This window comes from Globicephala melas, chromosome 9 (assembly GCF_963455315.2).
Source record: "Globicephala melas chromosome 9, mGloMel1.2, whole genome shotgun sequence".
In the NCBI taxonomy this organism is placed as follows: Eukaryota; Metazoa; Chordata; class Mammalia; order Artiodactyla; family Delphinidae; genus Globicephala; species Globicephala melas.
The window spans coordinates 909642-937300 of record NC_083322.1 but is presented as its reverse complement, the minus strand read 5'-3'; the positions used below and the strand labels follow the sequence as shown (position 1 = coordinate 937300).

Below are 27659 nucleotides of genomic sequence, written 5' to 3'. Positions count from 1 at the left end.
GCTGAGCCTGCGCGTCCGGAGCCTGTGCTCCGCAGCGGGAGAGGCCACAACAGTGAGAGGCCCGCGTACCGCAAAAAAATAAAAGAAAAAAAAAGAAAAAAGTAAGGTTCTGGGATGAGCTGAACAACCTCACGGATCGCGGCTCATGCTGTCACGTGCAACCTCGGTTCAGACCTTGGCTTCTCGTCCGACGGCCGACCTGGACCAGCTCTCCTGAGTGATTCTTGGAAGACGCCGTAGGATTCTGCTTTCGGACCACAGCCTTTGGAGTCTGTTCACATCTTGTCTTGGCTCCAGGCCCCTGAGGCACTGCCCTGTTTCTGTCCAAGTAGGAAATGAAGCCGAGGAGAGGCGCATCTCCTGGAGCGGCCGGGAGGGCAGGCGTGTGGTCGGGCCACGCGGAACGGCTGCTCTCTCATTCTCTGTACGTCCCCGCCTCACCGACGCCCCACTTGTGACCGTGCCTGGCCGGCTCCTGGCCCCCCGCCCAGCGACTGTTCTGATCCTCAGGCCAGAACAGCCCCACCTGCTAGTTTATTAAAGGGAAACATCTGCCCTCGCGGTGATGGTTAACCTGAGGGCGGGGAGGGACCTACCCAGCTGCTGGTTTCCCTGGTAACGGACATCAGCTCCCCTGTAAGCGGCCTCCTTCTCCCGAGTAGCTGAGATTGCTGCCCTGTCCTGCCTGCTGTCCACGGTGGCGGGGGGTGTTATTCCGGAACCCTTTGCCTCTAACGCGTAAGATCCCCCATCCAACAAACCACTGTTTTCCCTGCCGCTGCCCCCGGGCTCTGCCTTGGGTCTCGAGGTGACGGCAGGGCCCGCAGGCCTGCGGGGTGCAGCCCAATGGGGCTTGAGCTGCAGGACTGGCCCTCCCACCCCTGCCTGGGGCACATCCTCCGTCAGCGTGGGAGCCCTTCTGGGGGAGAGGCTGAGTGTCAGCTCCTCCGTGGTGGTGAGGAGTCCAGCCTTGTTGCCGCCATGGTCCTGGTGTCCTGTTGCTGGCCGTGCGTGAGGTCGGCTTCCCAGGGGGCACGGACAGAGTGGCCTGAGCCCGAGAGCTGCATGGCTCGGGTGCCCACTGGGGTTTCTTTTTTAATAGGAAAATATAACTTTAATAAGGAAACTCAAGTAGGGTAGGAGTGATCTGGGGACACTGGCGATCCCCACGTGATGGTCTGCTTTTCCTGGAGCAAAACACTGCAACCAGAAGATGGACAAAGGGTCCAAGAGCCCAGTAACCTTCACCTTCTGAGGAAGAGAAGGAGGGATTGGTGAGTCTCTCAGAGAAGAAATCAGGCGTCTTCCTTCCCCTGGAGCTGGCAGTGGGCGCAGGGCATGTGGGGTTCTGGCATCGGGGGAGGGCTGCACCCCATTCTAGTGACCAGTGAGGGTGGGGCCCCTAGTGCCCACCCACCTCCCCCAGGCCTGGCTCGAGCCCGTGAGGCCACGACCAAGCCCCCAGGGCCTGATGGCCAAGACCAGGTGAGGCACTGGCGCGCACCTGCCCTTGGGGGCGGGTACGGGGGCCCCAGGGGCACAGCCCGGAGCACGGGAGTACTTGGCCGCATTGCTGTTAAAGTGACTTGACGCACAGAGTCCAAGGTCAGAGAGGCTGTGACAGCAGCTGCCTCTGACGCCCCGCCTGCTCCACGTCTCGACATTTTAGCTGTTTCCTCTGGATTCAGGTATCTGATCACTCAGAAATCTGACTGAATTGTCAAGGAGCTCTTTCCTAATCTATCCATTTTTAAATTATCTGCGGACTCCTTGCACCTGGAACCCTGGCCTGACTGGTTCCATCATGCTTGACCCACAGGAGGTGCTGGACGCACAGCAGAGGGACAACACACCCCGTGGTGACCTTATTTCTCCAGTGTCACATGGCCAGCAGCTGAGGGAGCTGCGCCGGGGTCCAGAGGTCCTGGCGGGCAGCCCCCACCCCCGTCCTGGCACCGGGCTCAGGACGGCGCCCAGGTCCCTCTGGTGGTCCCAGCAACAGATCCCGTCCTGGGTGCCCTGGACCCCCTTCCTCTCTGTCCCACCTCAGTCTCCAAACTCAAACCCAGTTCCGGCAGGAGGAGAAAGGCAGGAGCGGCAGGAGGAACAGCACTAACCTGCCAGCAGCCGGGCTGGATGAAGGTACCATCCACTCTGCCCTCCAGAGCAGGCTCTGCTTCAGAAAGGAGCCCAGCACGGGCCCGGCACTGCAGTTGCCAAAGCTCTGAAGGTCCCGCCTGCGGAACCCTAAGTAGCCACGTGCAGGGAAGACGCCCTAGTGCAGTTTCAACCATGGGAAGCCCGGCTGGTGGGACACAGGCCCCTCCAGGTGGAGGGTGGGGACGCAGCCTCACTGGCCCCGTCACCTGTCAGCACACGGTCACACAGGGGCTGCTGTGGCACCTGCCCTCACTCAAGAGAGAAGAACCCTCTTCCTTCTTCCACAGACGCACAGACAACCTCATCCGGTCCCACACGAGGCCTGCTTTGTTCCTGCCTCTGTTTCCCCAGCTTTCTTACCCAAAGGAGTCGCGGCAGGAGCTAACACATGTGTGAAAATTGTGGGATTTAGGAAAATTGTTAAACCTGGAAAGTGTGACAGAAATTCTAGGGCAGCATCTTCTTCTAAGTAACGCTTACATTTGGTGGGGGGAAAATCACCATTCTCTGGCTAACTGACCCTCTTTGGTGACATCACAAAGTCAGATGGTCCTGGGACTAATTTTATTACCTCTGAATGACCCCTTTACAACAACAGAAACGACCGCCAGGCCTAGTTCTCCACAGCCTTCAGATGTGGCCCCTCTCCTGGGAGGGGAGCCATGAAAGTGCTTCTGAGGAGCAAGTGCACGGCCACCAACGGGATGCAGGGGGGCTGACCGCTCCCCGGACGGCACTGAGATGGAGGGTGTTTCCCAGGCCCCTCCTTGGCCCGAGGAGGCTGGACGAGGGGATTTTAGCATTTGGGTTGCCTTCTACCCTCAGGACAGCCGGCACCTGGTGGCAGAATTCAGGACCCAAACCCTCTGGGATCAGATCGAAACCAAAGCCATGGTGACCAGAGGGTCGGGTCGGCGGGGACCAAGGTTCAAAGGACTCAATGGCCCGAGTGCTGCGGCCTGTGTCCCCGTGTCCCTGGTCCCATGTCCCTGAATGCAGGCTGCGCGTCTGGGTCACCGCCCTGGGCTGCTCTGAGCAGAGCCTGACCTCGCCTCCCGCCACCTCCTGGAGGTCCTTCCCTACCTCCTTCCTTTCTGACGCTCCCCGGCCTGTCACCCACCTTCCACCAACCTCCCCCGGCTCTACGGGCAGATGACCTGAGCCCCATGTGGACAACCAGCTGGACCTGGTCCACAGCGGGCACATCAGCCCCGTCAGCCCCCCGCCAGCCCCTCCCTCAGGGCCCCCTGTCCTCCCGTCCTGCCTTGTCTTCACCCCACACTCTGACCCCCTCTGAGTCCTGCTGGGCCCCCTGAGGGCCCTCAAGTCCGGCCCCTCGTCCTCTCCCGCCGCCTCGCCCGCAGTCCACCCTGGACGTCTGCCACGCTGGCCCCACGGCCGCCGGAACAGGCTGAGCTCCCGACATGGGTGCCTACAGAGTCTGGGTTCAGCCACACCGCCGCGCTCCACGGGCGGCCTCGAGGGTCCAGGGCTCCGCGCACTTTCCAGGCTTTCCGGCAGCTGTAATCTTACCTGTGACCCTCAGAAATCACCCGGCTGTCACTGCTCTCAGGCGCTTAGAACCAGACGGCACCACACAGAGTTGGGGTGGAGGCGCGGGGAAGCAGTCCCTTCCTCCCGCGACTCGGGGTGTAACCGGGAAGCCGGCGCGGGGCTGTGGGGCCTCGGGGGCCACGACTGGGCGTCACAAGTGGGCACTGCACGTGCCACTCACAGGTTCAAGCCATTGCCGTATGGTGACGCGCACATGAACACTGAAAACTACGAAGTGACTATTTGGGGAGATACAACTGGGCATCCGGAGAGCCCCAGAGGCCCCACCAGACACGCTGGTGCTGACGGGAATCAGCGTGACCAGTGGACGAGGCGACATCCGGTCAAGGGTGTCCCTTTGCCTCTCTGGTCAGGAAGAAACTGAACTGGGGAAAAATCCCACCCGCAGCAACAGCAACCAGAGAAACCCAGGCAAGGTGGGCTGTCTACGAAGAAAACACAAAGCTTTGCTGAAACACTTGAAGCGAATCCTTCAAAAATGGAAAAATTAATTACACTGCTGGACTGGAGGACTCAGTGGTGAAAAGCCACTCATTACAGAGAACATATAATTTAATACGTTCGTGATGAGAATCCTGATCCGGGGAGTCTCGATAAGCTGGTTCTGAGAGATCCTTGGGGTTCAGGTCTTAGAAGAATAAATATGTAGGAACAGGCAAGAAATTGAGGGGAAGAATGAACAACTCGCTCTGCAGATATTAAAACACATCGTCAAATACCGAGGTGGCATCATGCCGGCGCGAGAACCAGCATCTGCATCGGTGGAATAAATAGATTGTCCAGAAACAGAGCTGATCACACCAGGGAGTTTAGTGATAACGGTGGCATTTCACACCCATGGGTAATGAAGGAATGATCCAATAAACACAATTGGGAAAACGAAGTATCCTTTTGTAAGAAAATAAAGTGAGATTCCTATCACATTCCCCGTGAAAAAATTAGATGGCTCAAAATCCAAATGTAAAAAACAGTGAACTACAAAGCATTTAAAAAGAAGAGTAAAATGCCTACCTTGGGGCTAGACTGTCACAAAACCTAAGCTATGCTTACAAATCCGTAAGTCTTAAAAGAGTACTCTTTCCAACGTGCAAATGGCTTCTACAAATCAGCAAAGAAAACAATAAAAGAAAAATGAGCATCGATTATGATCGAGTAAATGGTAGAAGACATGAAGGGGAAATTAGTGCGTGAAACGATGCTGAACTTTGTAATAATTACAAAATAAACACTAAACAATATTTTGCCCACCGCACTGGCAAAAGTTAAGAAGCTTGATAATATCTTTTTTCCCCGTATACTTCTATTATGTGTATAAATTGGTAAAGCCCTTTTGGAGGGTAATTTGGCAATAAAAATGCACATACTCTATGAGCAAAAAAATCCCATTTCTTGTAATCTAATTTACAAAACTTATAGCACAAATGCCTATATTTGTACAAGAAGAGCAACTCCAGCATTGCCTGCAACGGCAAATAAACAAATAGGAAACGAGCCATCACTGAGGGTATTTCAACGTTTCGTTCTTAAAAAGGAGATGTGTCTCTAGGTCCTCATGGGAAAGACCCATACGTGACTGCTTGTTGGTAAGTCTTTAAGCGAATCGTGGAACAATAGCCAACGCCCAATCTCACTTCTGAAAACAAAACAACAAAATCTAACAAGAAACAGTGACCCAAACCCATGTATCTGAGCACTGTATGCATGGAGGGAACCCAGACACACATCCCAGTGTATGCTTCTGGGGGCTGCAGTGGGCAGGGGTCACGGGGTGGGACCCTCAGAGCCTCACGCGCTCCGTGGAGTCTGACCATGAGGGAGGGTGAAAGGCTCATCTTCTCCTTCTGTTTGTTTTTGATAGTTTTTGAGCCACAGAGAAGCCGGAAAGGACAAGTGCTCGGCTGGCTCAGGTAAACGAGTGGTGTGAGCGGTGTGGATGCAGGTCCCGCCCTGGGGAGGCGGCCGTGTGTGCAGAGACACTGCCTGCCTTCGCGGAACAGCGGAGGTGGCACTGAGTGTGGCTTCAAGGCCAGGACGCGCGTGGACGCCGTAGCCCGGGGGGCGCTGGCCCCAAGGGCGCGTCGGGCTGGGCGCGGGGCAGGCGGCCCCTCCCTCGGGTCCCAGGCGTCTGCCTGCTGGGCTCAGGGGCCGAGATTCCGCGAACGCTTTCTCCTGCTCCCTCCAAACCTGAGTTTCACCCTGAGCCCAGCTCACGGGGACAAGAAGAGCTAGAGCCACCCCTCGGGCTTTCTTTATTTTCAGATAAACAGCCCTTCCACCAAGACCTTCTTGGCTTTTAAGTGAATTTGGCAACGAAAAGAGTATTAGCTGTAACCTTGCTCAGAACTTCAACAATTCTTGGTTTTGCTGGAAACCCAGATTATTATTCTAGGAGCTTTCTGTTGCAGATCACCTTTCTCGGAGACCCGACCTTTGAAACAGGCCCCACACCCAAGCGTGCCCTCACCTGCTGCCCGCCTGCCCACACTTCCCTTGTTCCACGTCCCACAGTCAAAGTGGGTGAGGGCACCCCCCCCCCGCCCCGGGTGCCCTCCCCGTCCGGGGCTCCTGCAGGCTACCGGCTCTGCACCGTGGCCTCACCTCCCACCCGCCCCCGGGCAGGCAGCCGAGCTCGGCCCACATTCTCTGCTTTCCTGAGGCTCAGAGCGGAGCCCACGCACCGATGGAGAGGCTCAGAGGTACCGCAGGGTAGGGCGGGACTGAGTCGCCATCCCAGGCCAGCCCCTGGCCAGGGCCTTAACCTCCCCCTACAGAGGCGCTCCCTCTCCTGGGCTGTCTGTGGGGGGAGAGGAGAGGGGGCTGCGTGTGAACCAGGAACAGACCACGTGCCCGTGCCAGGCCAGGTCTGAACTTCAGCACAGCGGGGGATCCTGGGGGCTGGAGAAGGGGTCCGGCCAGGGCACGGCTCCCCGAGCAGCCAGGGCGGCTGTGAGATCCCTGTGCTCCCCCAAGCCCACCAGGAGGACCTGGGGAATGCCAGGTGCTCACAGAGCAGCCCTGAAGTGACTGAATGAAGCTGCCCCTCGGCCTGCCAAGCCTGCCGGAGCCCCCTCTGCTCCCGCATCCGGATGTGGGGCCCTGGGAGGCGTGACTTCCCACGGGAGAGCAGCGGGGCAGGAGCCTGTGCTTTTCAATGACCGCAGGAGCTGGGGCGCTTCTTACCCGTGGGCTTTACGTTTTAAAGCATTGCTGGTGATTTAACACAAGAAATCAATGAACACTCCGTTTTAACCACAGAGGATCAATTTCTCTGTCATGCTCACGCGGCCACTGATGCAGTTTTAAAACCCATCACTTCTTTCTAAAGCAGAGCCAGGGACTTCGGTTTGGGATTAATCAACAGTGATGAGCTTAAATAAATGAGATGAATTTTCTATATATCTTGTAGGGTGAGTTTTGTTTCAAATTAATGGAAGCCCTTTGTGCCGTGCTGGGTGGAGGTGGGGTGTGCCTGTGAGCTGCTCTCTGGGGCCTTGGGGACAGCGCCCAGCTGCACGTCTGCAGTTACATTTGCACAGCCAAGCACTGTGTTTACTGAAAGTGAATGTCATATATTAATAAAAACTGCAAGGTTTTCTGGAGAAGTTTAACTGGTACTTTATGTGAGACTGCAGACCTCAGTCTCCAGCTCAGAGATGACGGTGGTGGTGTTTCCATTTGGGGGCTCCCCGGGCTCCCCTTTTGTGCTAGCGCTGCAGGTACGTGTGTTTCTGCGGGTAGAATTTCACCCTTGAGCCGTTCACGCGTATGAAAATCCCAGCATCACAGAAATTCGGGGCAGGCAGGGCTCCGAGGGTCCTACATGTGACACGTCCGTTTCGGTTTCTCTTGGGGAGGTGATGGGAGGGGCACGCGTAGTTGGATCCGCGTGAGATTCCATCAAGCCCCCCTGAGCTAGGAGAAGCAAGAGACCGCTGTCCTGCTCAGAGACCGAGCCGTGGCTTTCGTGGGGTCGCACGTGCTGTCAGCAGCCCCAGCCTCGAGGACACACCGTCACTGCGGGGTCGCTGGGCACTGGCGTCTGAGCCCAGGAGCACGTCCATGGCCGCGTCTTGGCCGGCAGGCCTCCCACCGTCCCGCGGAGGCCACGCACTCGCCTCCCCCGCAAGGTGGCCTTTGCGCGGATGCCCAGCCTGAACCCACCAGGGTGTCTGAGAACGCACGTGACCACAGACGCTGTCCTCATCCCCCGCCCCGCGCCGGGCTGCTTGGCCTCTGTTGGCTTGTTTCTTTCTCTTTCTTTCTCTCTGTGAATTTGCTTGTCGTTTATTCTAGAGCCTTTAAGACCGCCCACCGTGGGCCAGGAGCATCGCGAGGGGCGCAGAGAGATGAATGTGGCCCCTTCCCGCGTCCACCCGGGCTGGTGGTGGAGGGCAGTGCTTGGGAACGGCTTGGTCTCCGAAGGCCCCTTGGAGGCCGCGGGTCGATGTCGGAGGCGGACAGGCCTGGGCTCCAGCCCTGCGTCAGCGCTTCCAGCCGCTCAATCCTCAGAAATGCACCCAATCTCTCGGGGCCTCGGCGTCCTCACCTGTGCCTGACGGAACCTATCTGGCGGCACGGCGTGGAGGAGAAAGGGCACCCCTGTGCAGCCCGGGCCACGGTGCGTGCGGGGGGTCCACCCCCTCCTCCCCCTCCTTCCAGCCGGGGCGGAAGCGGGGCCCCTCCCACTGGAGGTGGGGACGCTCATCTGCCTCTCCTGGCTCCACGGCCACCGCCTTGCTGCCTGGCAACCAGGCCCAAGGTCAAGGCTCTGGCAGTTTCTGAGCCGCCCCGGGTGCCCCGACATCCTCCAGGCCCGTGGCGCCCACAACTAGCGGGACAGAGCCAGGCAGAGGAGGGGCCTCACACGCAGCTCCCACATCTTCGGGGCCGGCAGGTGTCTGCGGCACAGTCTGCGGGGAGGGCGCTGTCGGGCAGCGTCTCGGGGCTACTCTGGGCTTCCTGGCCCCGGGTCCCATGACCAAGGGAGTTCGCACCTCCCTGCTCTAGAGCCCCCTCCCCTCCTGCCCCAGCTCCACCCCGGGGTCCCTGCCACACCCCCCAGAGCCAGCTGCTCGAGCTGCCTGTGGGCGCTGGGGCACCAGGGGCACGGATTACACGCCTCCGGCGGCGGTGAGCTGTCTCCCCCGAGAAGCCGTCGTGTCGTTTGTATTCTTTGAAGCCGCGCTGCTTTGGGGTGAGTGTGATGATAGGAGCCCCTCCCGGCCCCGTGAGTGACGGGGCAGCTAACCTCAGGACTGTCACTCAGCTCCGTGTCTGCTCCGCTCACGTGTTGGGATTTCACTTCTTCACTGCTGATGTGAACACACAGGAAAACCAGGAAAGGAATCGGCGCCTGGCGCATTTTGTGTATTTTTTTATCATGTTATTTACTCCAAGGTAGCCCAAGGAGCATGAAAAACGCCCGAAAGAGGAAGGGGTCTGCTGTGGGCTGCGGGGCGCCCTCGCCAGCAGGGCGGCGTCGCCTTTCTCCTCAGGCACCCTTCCCAGGCGAAACCTCTCTGAAATAACACAAGCAGAATCACAAAGCACTTGACAACCCTGCCTGTCGTCCTGCAAAGGCTCAGCCCCACCGTCTCCCTAGAAAGGTTTCCAGGCCCGAGACACCAGTGTGTCCGTGACTGAGGTGGTGAGACACACCTGGCCACACCTGGCCGCCTGGACCCCAGAGCCAGGGAGGGGCTGGGCTCTGTCTAAACTTCCCAGGTAGCCGCACCGGAGCCGAGCTTGGAAGCAGCGTTCCCCTCTCACTTCCTCCCCAGCTGCTCTCGGTGGACCACAGGCCACTCCTCCCGCATCCCCAGCACAGGGGCCCAGGTGGCAGGAGTTTCCAAAAGAAGTGTGGCGGCGTCCCTTGGGGGAGGGGTGTTCCCGCTGGTGCGGTGCGGTGGTTCACGTGACGACAGCTGCCCAGCTCCTCCGTGTCCCACCTGCTGCCCCAGCCCCTCGGCCTCGTGGGAGGGGCCGGCCCACGTGCAGACCCCTGCTGGGTGGTGCGAGGGGCCCACCGCCCGGCTCCCAACACGGGGCACAGGAAGCGGGGGCCGGGAGCACAGCTGCAGTGGGAAGCAGAGGCTCTGGAGGGCGTCCGCAGAGCCCTGGGAGAGCTCTTTCCAGGGGGACTGGGTGCCTCTCGGGTGCCACGGGTGACCGGACAGGAGGACGGGTTCCCGGGTCTGCGCTGACGCACAGCCGGCTCCCCTGGGTTCTCAGCAGGTACTCAGCCACCCACCCGGGCGTCCCCCGCCCGCAGGTGTGCCCCCTCCCCCCAGCCCCTCCCTGAGACGGCCGGTGCACAAGCGCCCGAGTGGCAGGCAGAGCCCGGTGGCCTCAGCCCCCGGGGAGCACCAGGCAGGCCTGTGATCCCTGTGCTGCGTTCTGAGTCCCCACCGCAGGGGGCCGGGGGGGCCGGGGGCAGTGCGGCCCTCTCACTCTGTGCGGTGAGCTCAGAACCACGGGAAGTACACCCCCATCCCACTCTGGGCCCGAGGGGCTTCATCTGGGGGACAGGAGGGTGTCACGACTCCCCAGAAGACTCACGGGTGAACTTCAGGGATTCCTGTAACTCCTAAGACTGTACGCAGAGTTTTGCTTGTGCATTTTCCTACGAGAGACCATAGCTTTCATCAAAGGGACCTACGGCTCTCCTTCCCCCCAGATTAAGACTCAGAGCCACTCCCTACAACGAACAATACTCTGTCCAGCTCTCATTCAGATCTGACGAAATCAAAAGCTTTACAGACAAGCGAAAGCTAAGAGAATTCAGCAGCAGCAAACCAGCTTTGCGACAAACGCTAAAGTAACTTCTCTAGGCAAGAAACACGAGAGAAGCGAACAAAAGAGGAAGGGAAGAAAAAAGACCTACAAAAACAACCCAAAATGATTAAGAAAATGGCAATAGGAACATACATACGTATCGATGATTCCCTTAAATGTAAATGGATTAAATGCTCCAACCAAAAGACACAGACTGGCTGAATGGACATGAGAACAAGACCCGTACGTATGCTGTGTCTACAAGAGGCCCACTGCAGACCTAGGGACACGTACAGACTCACGGCCACTCAATCAACCAGTAAGTCACACTCACTCCGCACAGCCCAGGCTTTGCCGCCGGCAGTGACGCTGGTCTTCCTCAGAACAAGTCATTTGAGACCGATCGACGTCCTTCCTTAGGATGAGAAGGAGCTGCCCTGTCCTGCCGCTGCCACGCTCTCCTCCAGGACCTCCTGCCAAGGCTGGCCAGCACACACGCCGCCTGGCGGCCCGGGTGCCAAGCTCCCTGCTGGCCTCGCAGACGCTGCCCAGCTCCACCGGCCCCCGAGCCTTAAGAGTTGGGGCTGAGTCCCAGAAGGTGAGCATCTGGGGACCCCTCGGGGGATGCTCGGTCCCGCACAGGCAACACCTTCCTGGTGGTGACCGGTCCAGGGCTAGGACTGCCAGCCCTCGCCCACTCACCAGGGTGAGCCCCCAGAGGCCTCGGGAAGCCCACTGGTGTAAGTGAGACCTGCTGGGCGAGGCTTCCGGGCCGAGGCACCACCCAGGGCAAAGGACAAAGGGCAAGAGGCTCCCAGCAGGGTCGTGGCTGCTGCCCTCACACCCCTGACACAGGGAGACGGGAACACAGCACTCGGGGAACCAAGCGGACAGCCTCTCTGACCTCCTGAGAAATCCTGTTTCGTCTAACGAAGCATAGTGACGGCGGGTGACACGGCACGGGCACCGGAAGGGCTGGTGCCACCTGCAGTCCGCAGGGTGACCGAGGGCGGGTCAGCTGGGGGCCGAAGTGCATGCAGCCCCCAGTCCCCCAGCCCCCGTCCCTGCTGCAGACAAGTGGCCAGCACAGCGTGGGAACCAGTGAGCACACGTTCCAGCTGGGAAAGAAGGTCTCACCCAAGTTACGGGGAACGCCAAGTCCCATGGGTTCTCCCTCTGAATTCCGTAAACCTCCTCCTCAGACCCGGGACCGAACAGCAGTCTCAGGTTATCTTCTCTCCACAAGCACTGGTGAGGCATTCATGGCTTTTTTCTTTCCCACCGAACCTTCCTGACGGCGACAGACACGCCAAGCACGTCATTTTCCGATCTGCTGATGGCTCACCCGGTCTACGAGGTCTACGAGGACGACAGCCTTGCTTTGGGGCATTTGGACCCCCAGTAGAACATCAACTAAGGCTTTTTTTGTCTTTTAACATCTTTATTGGAGTATAATTGCTTTACAATGGTGTGTTAGTTTCTGCTTTGTAACAAAGTGAATCAGTCATACATATACGTATGTCCCCATACCCCCTCCCTCTTGCGTGTCCCTCCCACCCTCCCTGTCCCACCCCTCTAGGTGGTCACAAAACACCGAGCTGATCTCCCTGTGCTACGTGGCTGCTTCCCACTAGCTGTCTACCTTACGTGTGGTCGTGTGTATACACACGACCTATATATCGCGTATAGATAACGAAGGCATTTAACCCTCTGCCGCAGACAAGGCTGCTGCTTCTACAAGGGAAACCCAAAGGTTCAGGAACCGGCAGCTCTGGGCCTGTTGATGTGAAAAACCCTGAGGCTGTAAAGTACGACAGGCTCTTCTCTACTTGGTGTTCTCACAGGTGACCGGCCCAGTCAGGGGGCTGCAGGGGCTGCCAGAGCTCGGGCTCCACACGGCCACGTGTGAACGCCTGTAAATTATACCGCCAGCCTCTGAGATGGTCACCGTCGTTCCCATTTATTGCAGGGGAGACCGAGGTTGGAGGATGAACAGGTGAAGATGTGACGGCTGCTCCAGGGAGCGGCTGGACGGGCTCCGGGAGAAGCTCTCCCGCCTGTGCTGTGTCACCACGCGAGGACGCCCTCCCTTCACTGGCCGAGAGGCTGGCAGTGGCCGCAGCCCCGCCTGCTGGCCCCCGCTGAGGACGAGACCCACCTGTCCACCTGACCGAGCTTCTGAACCCCAGGCCGCCTGGCATGGCTGCACTTGGGCTGACACACGCGTGTGAGACTCCCAGGAGGCCCACGGGGTTGGATGTGTGAGGAGGACGGGAAAGGCCTGGGGTCCCGCTCGAGGCCTGACTCAGAGTCGCGAGGGCTCCTGGCTGCCCGACGGGACGGGCTCGGGGGGCACTTGGGTCTGCCCTTCCCTGGTCAGGAGCGTGGAGCCCGTGGCGGGAGGGGGACGACTGGCTGCAGCCTCATCAGAGCCGAGGGGAGGGCAGCCCGGTCTCGGGGTCCTCCGTTCTCTGCTGGGCAGTCGCTCGGCCCCATCCAACGTGCACCTGCTGTGTCCTCCCTACACTCCGTCCCTACGGTGGAAGCCCACTGATCTTTCGAAGTCATCATTTAAACATGTCCCTCTGCTAACTGACCACCTCCTGGCTCTCAACCTGTTGGGACAGAACCCGAAGCCCTTGGTGCTGGGCAAGCCTGGTGGCCTGCAGCCGCCTCCCGCGGACCGCCTGCCTTCCGGTCCCAGCTGTGCCCGGTCAGACCCGCCGTGGTCTCGGTGCTGCCCATCCTTGCTCTTCTCTGGGGGCCGGGCTGCTGCTTCTCGTCACCTGGTCGGGGGCTCCCGCTGCAGGCAGCCTCTGTCTCATCACTGTTCTGTTTTCTTTGAATAGCTCGTTATCTGAAATAACCTCACCCGTCTGCTCGTTTAGAATGTGAGTTACATGGCCAGGTAGGCTCACCTGATGTGTCGCCACCTGCCCCCCCCCCACCCCGAAGGCATCTGGCATCCGGCAGCGCTGTCCCTGCGGGGTTGCCCGGTGTAGACGCTCTGCGAAACAGGCTGCGTTCCCTGCTTTCCCTGGTTCGTTTTAAATTTAATCAATACTTTGTTAAAGAGAGGACTTAAAAAAACCTTTAAAATATGAACATCCAATTCACATTTTACCCTCACGGTGGTGTTACAGTGCGATCTGTGCGTCTCATGTGATTATGCGGTGCAGGTAGAAGTGACTCCAAACCGGAAAGTGAACAAAGTTCAGTTTTGTTTTGTTTTTTCAGAGCACTTTGCTTTTTTTTTTTTTATCCTTGTGAGAGAGAGCATTTTAACATCAAGTGGGTATGTGACTTGTGCGGAATTTCCCAGAAACCAGAGAGAGAAAAACCAGTGCTCAATTCTGCATTTTGAACCAGTAATTAACATTTGATGTCCCGGTCTTCATTCACGAGATGTCTTAGAGATATCAGATGGCCCCCTCTGGGGACATGCGAGAGAGTTATCTCGGGGTGTTCAGGAAAGGGCGTCACCACCCGAGGACCTGGCTGTTCTGGCATTACTGCATTCAGTCGTCACCTGTGGATTGCTTTCCTTCACATCCTTCAACAGCTTCCGGATTTCCATGGTAGACGTGTCTATCTTCAACCCGAGTGTCTTTAGGGGGCCATTCTTCTGTGTTAAAGCCTCCAGGAGCACCACTACTCCACTCTGCCCCAAGATGTCCTGGCCCAGGTCCAGAGCTTCCGGGCTCTGCTTGCTAATAAGAGCAGAGGCGAGATCCTGGCAACTGAAAGGGGTGATGGAGCAGCCCCAGAGCCCTACGAACTTCAGGCTACAATCTGGTTTCTTCAAAGCTTCAGAGAGAAAACACAATCCAGTGGCTGTGGGGTTGAAACCCAGGTCCGAGTTTGTTAGGCTGGAGTCTCCCTGGAGAAGCTTTGAGATGTATTTGCAGCCATGTCTGTTTATGTTGCAGTGACACAACACCAAGGTCTGTAGTTGACATTCGGGGTACAAAACGCCCCCTCACACAGAATTTTCACCCCGCCAACGCCAAGGTTGTTTTTGGCCAAGCACAGGTGGGTCAGCCTCTAGTTGACAATCAAAGCAGAAGACAGCTCCTCACAACAGGCTTCTGTAAGGTGACAGTTTTCCAATGACAATTTCTGCAGGAAACACACTGGGCGTCTCAGCAACACAGCAAGTGAACACAGCAACTTGACCCCCTCATCCGGAAACTCACTGGCTGTGAGATCCAGGCATTTCAGGGACTGGTTGATTTCCAGGGCCGAGGGCCGAGGAGAAATCAGCCCACTGCTGAGTGGTGTCAGAACAAGATCCCAACCTCAGATACTCAAGTGTCATCGATTCCGCCGGGTGCCCCTCCCACATCAGTCTCCCAGCTTCTCCATCATCCGGAGCGACGACAGTGAATCAGAATAAACACCACCGCTTAGTGAGCACTGTTTCCTCCTTTCCAGAGAGGACCATGGCGATTCATTCACTGGGCTCTTTCTGTCGTGAACGCGTCGTGGGAGTGACTCATTAATCCTCTGGAGAGAGATGCCAGGCTGCCCTGGGGGAGGAGCCGCATAGATTTTTTTAAATGTCAAACTCCACATGCAAACAGCGCAAATCGCCATTTCTGCCCCACTGGGCTGAGAAATCTGGGGGTGACAGGGTGTCGTAAGGAACACAGGTTTTCAGCCTGCTCGAAAGCCAACGTTCTCTTGGAAGAAGGGAGGAGTGCATGCTTTAAAGGCGCACAAACGATTATTGACTCTGGGGACACTTGATGGACATGGTATTATCATTGCCAAATGCTATTTGAGAAGGGTTCACAGGAGGAGAAGTGGCGGTTGACGCCGCCATGCAAGGCGGGTGTCACCGTGTCGCCTGGGACAGAAAGGGCCCCAGCGGCTCAGGTAAAGGGCACGGAAGGTGCACGGACTCCCTCCAAAGCAAACCGGCCTTACTGGAAACTTGCACGCTTTTATCACTGTTGTATAGTTATTCTCACCTAGTTTTGGAGGCCAGACGTCTCAGATGGCTTTGCTGCAGAAACTGCGGGGCTGGTTTCCCTCTCCCAGCTTCCGGGACTGCCTTCAGGGTTCCCTCGCCCCCCCTCAAAGCCAGCGCCTGGCTCCCCTCCGACTCCGCCCCCTCCCGGCGGCCTCTCCCATGTGCCGTGAGGACACGTAACCCGGGATCTGTCTGCTTAGCACATGTTAAGTGCCATTAACCGCAGGTTCAGGGTCGCACAGCAGGTCTCTGGAACTCGTCCGTCTTCATGATTGAGACTTTATGCCGCTGACTACTAACTCCCGTGTCCTCCCCTCGCCCCCGGCCACCACCGTGCCACCCTCTGCTTCTGTGAGTTTGACTGTTTCGGATACTTCACAGAAATGCAATCAGGCGTATCTGTCCTGTGGCTGGCTTATTTCCCTCAGCATCACACCCTCCAGGTCCAGCCACGTTGGCACCTGTTGCAGGGCTGCCTCCTTTGGGGGCTGAATCACAGTCTGCTGCGTGGGAACACCACGTTCTCTTTATTTGTTCACCTGTTGATGTTTCTATATTTTAGCTTTTGAGAATAATGCTGCAGTGGGCACGGGGGTGCAGATATCTCTTCAAGATCCTGATTCCAATTCCAAGCCTAAGTGGAACTGCTGGATTTTACGGCAGTTCTATTTTTCGTTTTTTTAGGAACATACACGTTTTGCAATATTTTGTACCATTCTGCATTCCCACCGAGAGTGCACAAGACTTCCAATTTCTCCATATTCTCGCCAACACTTGTTATCTCTTTTCATTTGGATAATAGCCATCCTAACAGGTACGAGGTGGTATCTCATTGTGGTTTTAATTTGCATTTCCCTGATAATTAGTAATGTTAGGCATCTTTTCACATACCTGTTGGCCATTTCTATGTTTTCTTCGGAGAAGTATCTATTCAAGTGCTTTGCTCATTTAAAAATCAGATTATTATGATTATTATTTTGCTATTGAGTTGTAGGAGTTCCTTATATATTTTGGATACTAACCCCTTATCAGATGTATGATAACATTTTCTCCCATTCAGCAGGTTGCCTTTTCACTCTGTTGATTGTTTGCTGTGCAGAAGCGTCTTAGTTTGACGTAATCCCACTTGTCTAGTTTTGCTTTTGTTAGTTGAGCTTTTGGTGTCATATCCAGGACATCACTGTCAAGCCAAATGTCATGCAGCTCTCCTCTGTTTTATTCTAGGAGTTGTACAGTTTTATGTCTTACGTTTAAACCTTCAACCCATTCTGAGTTGATTTTTGTGTATGGTAAAAGATAGGGGTCCAGTTTCATTCTTTTCCACGTGGATATCCAGTTTACCTAACAACATTTATCGAAGAGACTGTCTTTTCCCCATTGGCGCCCTTGTAGAATGTGAGTCAACCATATACATGTGGGTTTATTTCCAGGCTCTCTATTCTGTTCCATTGACCTGTGGGTCTGTTCTTATGCCAGTGTCACACTGTTTAAATTACCAGAGCTTTGTAATGTATTCTGAGATCAGAAGCTGTTGCAGGATCTTTAATTGCATTCTGGGCAGGTTTTTCATGAGAGCACAACATGCCAACTGTTTCTTTTGGTGTAATTTCTTCACTGCCAACTCACATTTTCCTTCGACGGTGAAATAAACATCTTCTAAAAGCCCCTCGAGAGGAGCTGTTGAAATCATTTGGTATAAATTGGTGCAAGAGTGGGTGATGTTGATGTATCCTTAACCTACCGAAAGTTGAAATAAAAGACCTCATTATGGGAAATTTGGAAATTGCAGTCTGGGATTCCCTAAGAAGCAGGCTCAAGCCCTTGGTCTCCAAATAGCCCACAGATCCTCGTCAAGTACACACCAGCCCACTAGAAGAGGCTGCAGTGCCATAGCTTGGTAGTGGCCAGCGACAAAGGTCAGAAAAGATGAACTTCCCAGGTCATGAAACAACTTGATACTTGTTGGGAATTGCTCCCAGAGGGAACTTTATGTTCCCAACTAAACAGCTCATGATGAGATCATGACACGTGTAGGTGTGTACACACACACACACACACACCCTTCTCCCTCCTGCCCTTCTGACCCTACCAGGTGGCCGGTAGAGACCAACAGCCATCATTCGCTCAGAACTTGAAGACCTGACTCCTTTGCAGTCGTGGTTTTTCCTGAGAGCTCTGATGTCACCCCCTCCCCCGTCCCACCTGCAGCCCCAGGTCGGGGCCTCATCCAGGTGAGGGTTTGTTTTCTCCCCACTGTTGTTATTGTGATTCATGCTCTCTGTCCTCATCCTGGCTTCCGCTGTCCTGGCTGTCAGAGTGACCAGAGGGTCCTGTTGGCCGAATCATCACAGGGTGGTGGGGGCATGTGAAGCGCTAACTACCAAGATCCCGTCCCTTCAGCTCTTGAAAACAACAGCAAAACCACAGGACGCAGCCGACAGCCGTGCCCATACGCTCAGACACGTTTTCCACGAATTCCAGAAAAATGCAAATTCCATTAAGAATTAAGGATCAGCTCTCCCTCTTTAATAATAATTATTAATTTCCCTCCCACACGCAGAAGGTCTCTTAAAGACCTTCTTGTTTTGTTAAGAAGTGAAGAAAAAATAGACAGAATATCAGCAATTCAAGGTTTAAAGAAAAGGAAAAGGACGTCAGCTTCTCAAGGATGAAAGATGGCTTATTCTCCAACATCCTACTTAAAAGTTCAAAGCACATTTTTCTTATAAATTAGGCGAGTGTAAAATTCAGGGAGATGGGAAAAGAAGAAATAAGATTTGAAAACATGCCAAGAATTTCAATGGGCAGCAGGGAGGAAAATCAGACGCACGGAACGTGCATCAGACGTGCAAAGCTTGGCATTTAAGGTGCAGTAGAATTGTCAGCTGGAAGGTCTCCTGGCCTCGTTCACCAGGGGAGGGGGGCAGGGCGCAACATGACTAATATTTAAGAGAGAAATCTTAATTAATTAGCTCAACGATGGAACTTTAGTAAAAGAAACATATTTTGCAAAGGTGGAACAGAAGTAATTAAACCGGGAGGGAAACGGCGACGGGTAGAGGCCTATAGCGTGATCCCACTGTGGGCGCCACACACAGAGGGCCCTGGAGGGCGGGGCTTTGTTCAAAAGGGCCAGGAGGGCCCAGATGCGCCTGGCGAGTTCTGACCTGTTCTGCCTCCTGTGAGGACACCATAGGCTCCAGAACCCTGGGGACCCCAGGGCTCCCGGATGGTGCGGTCACGTCCAGCTGGGAGCCAAGGCCTCAGCGCACAGTCCAGGCCATGGCAGAGCCCACATGGTTTGTGCCGGTCGCTGTGGCTGTCCCAGGGCCCATGGAGGACCACCTGGCTCGCCACGCGGAGAGGAGCACACGCTGGAGAGCAGAAGGCGTGAAAAACGTGTACACACGGGCGTATGTTTATATGTATGTGTGTGTATATATGCACACGTGGATAAACGTGCGTGTACACACATGTACATATGTGCACGCATGCAGATGTGTACAAATGTACGTCTGCACATGTGTACGCATGTATATGCACATGCATGTATATGCGTGTATAAAGATGTATGTGTGCGCAGGTGTGCAAATGTATAGGTGTGTGTCCATGTGTATACTTGCATATATGTATACATGTGTGTATGTGTAGAAGTGTATATGTGTAGGTGTGCATGTATATCATCTATACACACGCGCGCGCACACACACACACACACACACACACACACACACAGCTCAGATGAGCAAACTGAGGCCGAGAGCGGTTCCGTACCCTAACCCAAGCCCCTAAGTTAGGGAGGGCAGAGCTGGGGTCTGAGCCAGGCCTGTTTGGTCCCAGAGCTCATGGCCTTTGGAATAGTACACGGGCCCCCAAGTCTCCTCCCACTGGACGAATCCTGGGCCCGGAACGGCCACCCCTGGAAACACCTTTGTGGAACGAGCTTCTGACGAAGGGCAGCTCTTGCCTAGGAGGGGTCACATTTTAGACATTCAGCATCTAACCACCACTCGTACTTCCTGAAGTATGGAACGTCGGTTTTAGGTAGACTGTGGACAATTGTTTTCAAATATGTGCTTCTTTTAACATGTATGAGGAAAACATATTAGTGTATCAGAAACACGATTTCATGGACACTCCTGCTTAAGACGAGTACCAAGATTCTCAGACCTGAGCCAGTTTAAAGAGAAGACGCAGCAGAGGACCAGGTGCTTTATGATTCAGGGCAGGTGGGACGCCGTGTCTAAGCGAGCAGTGTGGGAACCAGGCGGGCCGGACTCGGGTCCAGATGGGCGGCTCCCCGTGGGACGAGGGGGGTTGACTTCAGAGGACCGTGTGGGTGGCACCGTGTCCCCCAGAACCTAGGCCGGCATCCTAACCCGGGTCCCTGTGAAGGACCTTGTGTGGAGAGGGGGTCTCTGCAGGGGAAGTTTGTTAGGGTGGGGCCATCACAGCAGGCCCTGATCCAAGAGGGCTGGTGTCCTTACGGGGAGGGACACACAGGGAGAAGGCCACGTGAGGCCGGAGCAGAGACTGGAGGGAGGCGGCCACCAGCCCCCGGCCGGCCACCCCGAGGCTGGGCGAGGCAGGAAGGAGGCTCCCTGGACCCTCTCGGCAGCGTGGCCCCCGACCCCGTGACCTCAGACTTGCGTGCCCCAGACCGCGAACTCGCGGTCCCCACGTGGGAGGCAGAGCCCGGGGTGGGGCTGGGGAGGCCGCTGGGAAAGCAGCTCGTGGGGCAGCAGGACAAGGGGGGCTGGAGGGGCCCGAGGGGCAGCAGGGCCAGAGGGGGACTCTGGCCACGTCGTGACCCTGCCTTCCCGCTCCTGCAGCCCCGTGATGGGAGGGCTCCCCGGGGGTGACGCGGAGAAACACTGCCGGTGGAGGGGTGGCGAGGCTCAGCCTCACGCCTTGTGACGTTTGCTGAGACGCAGCCTAGCAGCCTCACTGTTACCAGTGAGATCCAAGAGGGACGCTCTGAACAGTTCCCTGGTCGGCTGCCGACAGCCAGGTGCGGGACGGTTCTGGCGCAGACGCCCCCGGACGCCCCAGGGCGGCCGTCCACAGTACGGGACCCGCGGGCAGACCCTTGGGAGCCTGACGCCCGCGGGGCCCAGGGCTGCTCGGCTGCTACGTGGACCAGAGCGGCCTGTCCGGGGCTCGGGACCCCGGGGGACGTGGATTGGAGTCCCATCCTTGATCTGAGAAGTCGGAGTGGCTTTTGCAATCTGCCTCTAATACAACTATGTATGTTTTAGTATCAAATTAACTTTACCCCAAAGCTTCATGTATACAAATATCGAACCATTACATTTACACCTGAAACTGACATGACGTTCCACGTCAATTATACCTCAGTAAAAAGCAAATGTTTGTTACTTCCAGTTACTGTTGGCGCGGCATCGCGTACCCGGGCAGGTGCCTCGAGCTTGTCTTGAGAATTCCGAGCTTAAGGGCGAGACATGGCCCGTGGCTGCCCCCCGAGCCCAGCCCTATCAGAGTGCCTAGTGTCGGTGGCGCCGGCCACTGCGTAGGGGACGCACCAGAAACACCTGCTCCGTGGTAAACGCCCACAGGCCTCGAGTTGGACGAGCTGTGTGTGCAGACCAGCGTTTCACGTGCTCCGAAGCCCTGAGATTCAGGCTGTGAGGCCTAGGTCTTCTCCAGGGACAGCTTCCCAAGCGGAGATCCAAGTGGCTTAGGTTCACTTTCCAAACCCACTCTCTCCACCTGCAGGAGGTAAGTCCTGTTTCTGTGCTGGTCCCGACTTAATGAGCCAACGCCCATCTGTGCGCTGAGAGGCAGGCCTGGCCGGAGGCCTGGGTCCCACCTTCTCTCCTGACATGGTCCCGCCCAGGCTCCAGGACCTGCGGGAACGAGGCCGCCCCCTCTTCTCCCACCCGAGACAGAGGACCCGTGTGCTGCCTGCAGGCGGGGGTGAGGCAGGGCCTCGGGACAATAGACAGACTGACGCCCATGGGACAGCAGCCCTGCGTCGGCTCTAGTCGCTCACAATTGCAAATTTCTCTTCCTGTCAATTCTGCTAAGTACCTCGAGTCTCGGTTTTTACAGATAAAACACCCCCGACATCCAGACGGGTCAAAACATTTGCCCAAAGTCAGGCACCATGGACTTTCAGTCCCTCCGCTCTCCGAATGTCCAGCGAGGGCACCGCACGGCCCTCACCAGCGCTTTGCCGACATGCTGAAACCACCTGCCCCGAGAATGGGTGAGGAGCTTTGAGGGTGTCATGGGCTGAACTGTGTCCCTGAAATTCACATGCTGGAGCCCTGACCCCCCAGGACCTCAGGAGGTGACTGCACTTGGAGAGGGTCTTTAAAGAGGTGAGGAAGGTAAAATGAGGGCATGGGTGGGCCCTGACCCAGTGTAACCAGTGTCTTTGTAAGAAGAGGAGATCAGGACACAGATGCGCACAGGGGGACGGCCGCGTGAGGACACGGGGAGGAGACGGTGTCTACACACCGAGGGGAGAGACCCGGGAGGGGCCGCCTCCTGACGAGGCCGAGGTCCTCTGCAGACAGTCAGGCCCTCCGGTGTTCTCAGAAGTTCAGAGATGCTTCAAACACCCGCGACCCCATCATTCCATCGCCCCCACGCCCCCCACCGCCCCCCAGGAGGACGAGCCTGCGGCCTCACTCTGTCTCCCACCCTCACGTGCAGAGGGGTTTAAATCTTCCAGGCACCTCTCAGTTCAGGGCTTCCATGGGGTGGGAAACAAACGCCTGTGGAGGTCGGACAGCACCTCCGAAGGCCAGGGAGTGCGGGTGTCCCCAGCCCTGAAGGCCGGAGCAGAGGCTTCGAACTGCTTCCGGTTGCTCTGGGCCCGGGCGCCGCCAGCTCCACGCAGAGCGAGCCCAGCCCAGCCCCTCAGATCTGCCCTGAGAGCCTCCTGCTGAGCCCACAGTATGGCGGGAAAATGGAAGCTGAATGGATTTGCGGCTGGGGCTTTCCATCTATCATTAAACCGCACTTTGGGGAACCCAGAGAACCGCTCTTATCAGGTCAGTGTTTCCCCCCAGGCAGCAAATCACCCCAGCAAACCCAAACCTCATCCCCCAAGCCCTCATCACCAGGCCTTGGGACCCCGGGTCTTAGTTCTCAAATCCCTGCTCCTCCCCTTGGGGCTCTGTCCTCCTGTCGGCCTGTCCCGGGGCCTCCCGGCCTGGTCTCTCTCCGGACCCCACGGCCCCCTGGGATGCTGACCCACCTACCAAGTTCAACCTGCCCGAATCCACTCCTGCTTCCCCGACCCCCCCGCCCTGTCTCCATCCCCCAGACCCTCCGTCTACTGTCCAGGCCCAAATGCAGAGCCGGGGAAGCAGAGGCCGTTCCAGGTCACCATGGAGACCAGTGCCCCTCCCTCCCCAAACCGGCTCCCAGGACCCTGATGCACCGTCTGTCCTCATGCTCAGCTTGTGGGGAGCAGCGTCCTTTTTAAGGGAAAGATACCCTTTGCCAGCAGACATACAAGTCTTGCTGAGCTCGGCCCCCGTCCTCAGAACCACGCACGCCCAGCAGGGGCTGTGCATCCAGGGCTGCTGTTCTCCGGCCCAAAGCGGCGGGTACTTTTGACACCAAGTCACACAGGAGCGTCCGGTGGCCGCTGTGCCCTCGGGAACCCAGAGGGGCCGTGCGAGACCCCTGGGCTGGCGAGGCCGGGCGCCCTGGGTGGAGCGCACTGGTCAGAGGGAACCCAGAGGGGCCGTGCGAGGCCCCTGGGCTGGCGAGGCCAGGCGCCCTGGGCGGAGCGCACTGGTCAGAGTCGAGCCCACGTCTCGCTCAAGAGCCCAGGCGGGCCGGCCGAGGGCCTCCCAGGCTGGGGGGCAGGAGGCTTCGCGTGCGCCCGCCCGGGGCCCAGGCCCAGGAGGCAGACACGTTGGGGGCTGTGGCGGAGGGTGTGAGCCGACACTCCCGCCCACCTTCCGCAGACGCCAGGTGGCCCCTCGGCCCCCAGCTGTGCTCCTCTAGGAGGTGGGAGACCAGAGGCACCTTCCCCCGGGTCCTGGAGGGACAGCAACACCCCTCCCAAGGGGTCTCGTGAGCGCACGGGGCAAGAGCTCTTTCAACGCGCCTGTGCACACAGCATTAATGCACAGCCGATCGGAATGATTCGGAATTTTTCCTAATTGTAAAAAGAGAGAAACTGCCAGAGGAAACCGGGGGGACTGTCTTTTGGCCGAGAAACTTGCACGGGAAGAGATGAGAGATGCCCACAGTCCTCCACGGTCAGCCCACGACCGCCAGGTATCCAGCCAAGTTCCATTTAACTTCCAGTAAAAGAGGCCTGTAATTTCATCCGTCTGACCTACAACAGGGGAGAGACAGGGGTTCATGGAAATAGCAATTGAGCTCAAGGAAAAGGAACCCAAGGCGTTTACTGTCATCTTCCCTTTGCGTTGAGATTTCCCTTTGGAACCAATACTGTGCAAACTGGCATCAAGATGGGGAAAACTTGTCCCCGCCCCCCATCCAGCAGCCCTCCATCTTTTGCTCAGAGTCACAAATTCCTGTTCGCTTTCCACCCTCATCCTGGCTTATCATTTGAATCCGGCCCCTCACCTCTAACGAGCATCTGTGATTTTAAAAAGGAAAACAGGTGCCTGAAAGGAGATGGTGAGGGATTACAGCAGCGACTCCGGCACGGCCGTCGGCCGGGCACGCGCTGAGCTCCTTGCTCACATGCGTGGTATTATCCCTCCAACAAGACAGCAAACCCGTAAGCACGCACTTTAGGGCCGCGAGTTGCCTCAGAGAAGGTGGGACGGGCCCTTGTCTCCTCTGGCTGGTCAGGAGTGGGGTTCCCGCCGGGGCAGCCGGTGCAGGGGGGCAGCCTGGATGCAACAGAGAGGAGAACTCCGAGGGTGCGAGAGCAGGTGCACACACAGCACGGGAAACGTGAGCTGTTTGTTAAATTCCGCAGCTCAATGCACAAAACCTGGTGATCCCACTTTTACACAAAAAGCCCAGGGAGACGCCCAGGAGGAAGGTGAAGCCGCTTCCTGTGGGGCGGGGCCACAGGCGACTTCCCTTGTCCTCGTGGCCTGCGGGACTCTCTGCACGCCCCATGAGGATCCTGCATTACCCGGTGGTTAGATGGGGTTAAGGATCACGGCCACAGGGTGCAGGGGGTGCCCAGGAGCGTGGAGGAGGGGTCCGTGTGCTCTGGGTGGTGGGGTTGCCCACCTTCCCCATGTGGCCGTTGCCCCCTCCGTCTCGGCACCAACTGCGGGGCCTCCCGGGAGGGCTCAGCTCAGCTCATCCCGCCCGGGACTTCTGCAGCACGGCCGTCTGTTTTATTTCATTTTCTTTCCAGGAAAATCTCAGCCCGTGCAAGCAGCCTCTCCAGGACATCTTCCGTAGGAGCTGGGAGACGGGTGGCTTCCAACAAGCGAGGCCACGTAGGGGGCTCTGACAACGGGCCTGGGACTCAGCAGACTGGGTCCAAACCCGCCACAGCTCAGCCCTGGGCTCGGAGGGCTCTGGTCCTCATCTGGGACGGGCACCGCCTTTCCCTGAGCCATGGGGAGGACACACGGACACGGCCCTGCTGGGTTAGCCCTGTGCTGACCACATGGGGCCGAGTGCAGGCAGGACGGGAAGGACAGACGTGGCCGGGGGCTGAGCTCGAGGGCAAGGTGCCCCTGCCGCGATGGTGGGCGCTGGGTCTGAAAGGTGCCGCGGGCGGGCTCGTACCGGGCAAGATCCGGCCCCCGCTCATCAGAGAAGGTCCCGCGCCTGGACGCGCCCCGGGCTGGCCTCGTCTGCCAGCAACCACTGGTGAGACCCAGGCCAGCGCAGGACCCGGGTTTTCTTCCATTCTGTCTAGTTGCCCGTGGCGACGTGAGTCAGTACGGAGAGAGGTCACACAGAGGCAGAAAGGTGCCCGCAGAAGTGCCAGGACAGGAGGACCACAGCCTCACGACGAGGTGATGCCGGAGCCGCGTCCACGGGTCCAGAGTGGTGGCTGGAGACGCCCAGGGCCCCCGGGGCCTCGCGGCTCCCCCTGTGGAGGCGCAGGGCGCGGGGGTGATGCACACCCGGGCAGGGGCCCCAGGAGGAGGTGGTGACGTCTGCAGCCCGGTGGCCCGCCACCCCCTCCCGTGAGAGCGTCCCCACTGCCCCCGCCAAAAGGCCTTTCACGACGCATCTGAGCACGAGTCACGCGGGGGCTGCTTTAGGGCCGGGGGTGGGGGTGGGTGGGGTGGGGTGGGGGGAGCGTCTCTGGGCTCAGGGCTCGGCTCCGCCCCGTCTCCCACGGCTGTGAAGACCTCACGTCCCACTGTCGCCCGAAGGCCCGGCACGGTCTGCAGACTTCCGTATTCTACCTTCCAGCTTCTCAGGCCGCCTCGCACGTCCGGACGTGTAAGGTCATCCTGCGGCTGTGACTCAGCAAACAGTCGACTGGTTTGGTGTCAGAGGCCCCCCAGTGGGGAGAGGGCCCCAGCCGGGCTGGGGATAGGCCGGGAGGGCGGCGTGTCCCGGGAGGACCAGCACCTCAACAGCTTGCCTGCACAAGGCTTCCGACTCCAAGGAGATTCTTTATTAGAAAATATTTAACGAAAATCTTCTTTGCAAACAAATATAATGGACGTAACTCGTTCCACGGAGCAAGGATCAGCTCCATTTTAAAGTTAGGTCTGACCTGTGGACAGCTAACGTGCGTGTTTTCATGGTCACTGCTCCGAAGCTGCTACCGCAAGGCCCTGGGCCTGCCCTGGGATGGGAGGGGCCGCTGGAAGTCAGAGCCGCTTGGCTGGAATTCTCACGAGATTGTTTAATATTCACTGAACATGCCGTTCTAAGCTCACCCTGCAGTCCCTGCTACTCGGGCCCAATGGTCTTGGGTTTCCACTGCTTGTTGTTTACGACGAGCTCTATGGTGCCCGGGGTTGGCGAGACGGCATGTGGCTTTCGAGGTGCGGGCAGGTGGGGGGGATGCGAGCTGGGCCAAGGGCACCACCGTGAGCGAGGGGCACCAGAGCGACCAGCAGGCATCGGAGAGGAGCCCCTGTGGCTGGTCCAGCACCGGGATCGCAGTTACAAAAACAAAGTCCCCAAGTCCCTCCTTGCATGGTGAGGTGCTACCAGCTTAGACTCGAGGCTCCAGGGGACCCTGCTGCCCCGGCTCTGGGCCGAGGCCTTGCTGCTCCGGCGCACAGGGCGGAGGTGGCAGGAAGTGCTACGGAGGCCCCCCGTCGTTGCTCCCATTTCCAGTGAGATACCTGACCGCCCTCACGGCCCACTACCTGCAGCCAAAGGCATTCCTAATGCGTCCAGTAATGACAGTGACACAGTCACGGGAGTCTGCACCTGGGAGGCAGGACGACTGAGAGGTTCAGGCAGGAAGGGGGAGGTGCCTGGGGTCACCATGTGGGAAACCCGGCCGGCAGGCAGCCCGTCACCGCTGACACACGGGCCTCAGCACCCCATGGCCGCTGCTCCGAGCGGACCACCCCTGCACTGAGGTTGTTCCCCGTGTCACTGTCTACACGGTGAGCACACCTGCGGCAGGTGGTTCTCAAACCTGGCCATGGCTCAGAATCACTGGACGCTGGTTAAAGCACCGATGCTGGGCCCACCCCAGAGATGCTGGTTCACTGGGTCTGCGGTGGGGCCCGAGACTCTGCATTTCCCTCAAGTTCCTGCTGCTCCGGGGACCCCCCCCCCCGTGAGAACCACTGCCACACGACACAGGTGTCCAGAGGCCGCCCCTCCTGTGCGTTGGTGCAGCTCTGTCCTTCCTAACAAGACGGGCCAGCCGGGGCCACCAGCAACACGGCATTTCTGGGCCCAGCTGGCCCGGGCTTTGTCCCCAGGGAAGGCGCCGCACGCGGCCGGCGGCCCTAGGGGTCTGCTCTGCCTCTGCAGCCATAGCTGGAGAGCTGCAGCCTGCGACCTCCTCAGGACCCCCGGCTTCCCCTCCGTCCAGTGGGCAGACGAGGGCGTGCCCTTGGACCCCGTGCCGGCCCCGCGCCCTCTGCTCGTCCCCAGAGCACATCTATGCAGCACAGAGTGTGCTCATCCCTGTGGAGGAAGTACGGCCAGTCAGTGGCCCCCAAGTAGTGCCAAATCCACATGACGCGATCTGCCCTGTGCTGGACGCCCTGAGGGTTTGATGGGAGGTGGGAGGAGGTGACAGTGCGGACAGGGACCT

At 57.9% G+C, this 27659-nt stretch overlaps 1 protein-coding gene and 1 pseudogene across 4 annotated transcripts in view; both read right to left on the bottom strand.

The window, feature by feature from the left end:
• The window catches only part of PTPRN2 (protein tyrosine phosphatase receptor type N2), a 689065-nt gene that overhangs the window by 181838 nt on the left and 479568 nt on the right, over positions 1–27659 (bottom strand). The gene's annotated exons all lie outside the window — the stretch shown is intronic.
• Positions 13965–14827, bottom strand: LOC132597848 (NACHT, LRR and PYD domains-containing protein 2 pseudogene; annotated as a pseudogene).